Source organism: Giraffa tippelskirchi, chromosome 4, assembly GCF_054371585.1.
Source record: "Giraffa tippelskirchi isolate mGirTip1 chromosome 4, T2T-mGirTip1v1.2.pri, whole genome shotgun sequence".
NCBI lineage: Eukaryota > Metazoa > Chordata > Mammalia > Artiodactyla > Giraffidae > Giraffa > Giraffa tippelskirchi.
The window spans coordinates 70720724-70723913 of record NC_137278.1 but is presented as its reverse complement, the minus strand read 5'-3'; the positions used below and the strand labels follow the sequence as shown (position 1 = coordinate 70723913).

The following is a 3190-nucleotide window of genomic DNA, read 5'->3' as shown; positions in this document are numbered from 1 at the left end:
TCTTGCTGGTATAGAAACCTGGTAGCCTCGTTAGATGGCAGAAAATGATAAAGAATCAACTTATGTGCAAAAATCAAGTCCAGGGTGCTCCCAGGGAACATAATGTAAAGATAACTCCAAACTGTGGTTGTAAAATCATTATTTCCCTTTTCTCCTCTAATCTGTTCAGCTCAGTCAGTCAGTTCAGTTGCTTAGTCATGTATGACTCTTTGCAACCCCATGGACTGCAGCATGCCAGGCCTCCCTGTCCATCACGAACTCCTGGAGTTTACCCAAACTCATGTCCATTGAGTCGGTGATGCCATCTGACCATCTCATCCTCTGTCGTCCCCTTCTCCTCCCACCTTCAATCTTTCCCAGCATCAGGGTCTTTTCCACCGAGTCAGTTATTCGCATCAGGTGGTCAAAGTAATGGAGTTTCAGCTTCAGGATAAGTCCTTCCAGTGAATGTTCAGGAATGATTTCCATTAGGAAATCTAATCTGTTATTAAATACCTATTAAGTCCATACTATTTTCTTCATTCTTATTGTCATCACTGATTTGCCCAGGTTAGTTCATGCCTAGGTTATTTCAGGCATCTACTTTTTCTCCCTGCCTCTCCCACTGTTAAAAAGAATAATCATTCCCTTTTTTAGTCCTTCTAATTACTTCCTTTCTTACAAAGTGTGGCCCAGTTTCTAAGTATGAGAAGCAGGGCCATTGCCTCCACCACTATTTTATCTCTTTTCTTGCTTGCATTTATCTTACAGCAAAGTCCGTAGTAGTTGCCCAAACCTTAAGGTTTCATTCCACTTATCTGTGTCTTAACCTTTTGTTGCCTCTGTGAGGAATTTTCCACTCACCTTCTGACAAACTCTTACTCATTCTTAAAGCTCCAGCTCAAATTATAAATTCTATATGAAGCTATTTCTCATTTGTTCCTGACAGAAGTTAATCATTCACTTCTATTTACTGGGTGCAGACTGATATTTCTACTGTATCATATCCATCTTCATATCCCAAATACCTGGCAGAGATTAGATGCTTAATAAATATTGGTTGAATTGAATCAAATTGATGAATTTTGATTTTCCCCTTACATTACTCATGCCCTTCCACACACACAAATACACAAAAGCCAAATGGATTGCAGTTAAATATTAAATACTAAAGCTTAGACACAGTACAAGATAAAACTGAATATCAAACTTCAGTATTTAAAAAGTGTAGGGAAAAAAATCACAGAAAGAGAGTGTCTATTTTTAAAATACTTACTATAAAAAATTTTTAGTAAACCTTTTTAAAGGGAGCACGCTGAATTTTTACATACCTATCAAGATCTTATATTTGCTTTGTCTATCTCTTCTTTACATTTTTTTTCCATTTCTGAGGAGTCTAAAAGCAAATCAATGGTGGCAGGTCATTTCACTTGTACCTCTATCAGTATATATTGTTTTTTTTCTTTTTTTTTCAAGACACTGGATACATTTTTATTGAGCTTTTTAGTTTACAACATGAGGTAAAAGGCAAATCAGTTCTCTTTAAATGATATTTTACACAGCTGTAGTAAAATATTTTAAAGTTCAAGGGTTTATAATGGATTACATTTCTTAAAAGTTGAGGGATCAAGTAAACATGTTCTAACTTGAATTTTCCAGTTGACTCTTCGCTTAACAATAGTAACCAGCTCTAATTAGATACATAAGTTTCTTCACGGCCATGTTTTATTGTTGATTTCTTAACTATTTCAGTCAATATCCACCAATTCTACTTCAAAAGTAAGTTTTGCGTTAGGTGGAATTTTGGCATCAGGCTGTCCTTTCTTTCCATAAGCCCATTCTGGTTCAATCTCCAGTCGAGCCTTTTCTCCTTTACTCATAGTCAAGAGTGCTTCATCCCACCCTCTGATAACTTTGCCTATCCCAACCTTAAAACTTAAAGGCTTGGCATTTTTCTTCTTCTTTGAACTTGTTTGAATATTAGTATCAAAAACAGTCCCGTCTTGTAGTGTTCCTGTATACCAGCAGTGAACAACATCTCCCTTTTTGGGAAAGTTGGTTTTATCTCCTTTTTTAAGAACAGATTTTGTATATTTTGGTGGACCCTCATCCAGAGTCTCTTCAGACTTGGTTTCTTTGGGTTTATCTTCATTAAGCTTCACATTTTTCACCTGCTCAGACACTTTACTTATACTTTCAGTACCCTTGAAACGCTTACTTTCGAAAAGATGGTTATAGGCTGTAACCAAATGGTCCTTGTTAGCTGTCTTGGCCACATTTTTAATGTTTCCTAATAATTTATGTTCTGCAAGAAACGAATCTGAACCGTGATCCTGCAGAAACTTGATAATGTCCTTCTTGGGGAGCTGCTCGCTGCGCAGCTGCTCCACGGTCCAGGTCCGCTGCGGAACGGCCGCCGCCATCTTCCCCCGCTGCCTCCGCTTTACTGAGCCGGCCCGCCTTATATATTGTTTTAAATGTAAATATTTTCTTGCAACACCAAACTGTCATTATCACATCTGACAAAATAAACAGTTGTTTTTAAGTGTCACTTAATATTCAGTCTATAATCAAATTTCCATGGTTATCTCAAAAATGTTTTATTATAGTTGTTTTACTCATTGCTTCTGTGCCGTGTCTCTTGAATGTTTTGATTGATTGTCTCTGCAGCCCTCCCTCTTTTCCCTTTCCTCCCCTCGTGCTACTGAAGTTGTGCGAAAGCAGGTTAGTGGTCCTAAGGAATATTCCACGTTCTGAGTTTGTTCATTCACTTTTTTTTTCAGTGTCATTTAACTAACTTTTATTTATCTCTTATAAATGAAGTTAGCTGTGAATCTAGATGAGATTTAGGTTCAGGGTTTTTGTTTCTTTTGCAACAGCTCTTTATAGGTAAAGCTGTGCGTCACGTTACGTCACATTTCAGGACCACAATGACTGCTTGTTTCATCTTCAGTGATGCTAAGACTCATCAGTAGATACAAGTCTTGGCAGTCCAACCCAATTATTATGAAACATCTCATAACTTTTAATCTACTGTTTTATTAATTTATAATCATTGCCCGAATCCATTATTTATTTCATTAGGAGTTGTGAAAAAAAAGATTGACTGTTCTTTGAATGCTTCTACATTTCCAGCTGGAATTCTTCAGTGAAGGACTTTTTTCCATCAACTAGAGATATCTGATTATCTTGAAATATATTGAACACAGGA

The 3190-nt window shown here is 36.9% G+C and overlaps 1 pseudogene across 1 annotated transcript; it reads right to left on the bottom strand.

Moving 5' to 3' along the window:
- Nucleotides 1-1467: 1467 nt before the first annotated feature.
- LOC145546589 (peptidyl-prolyl cis-trans isomerase FKBP3 pseudogene) lies at nt 1468-2427 on the bottom strand (annotated as a pseudogene). The gene has a single exon (XR_014083056.1). The product of XR_014083056.1 is annotated as a peptidyl-prolyl cis-trans isomerase FKBP3 pseudogene (transcript).
- Between the last annotated feature and the right edge of the window lie 763 nt (nt 2428-3190).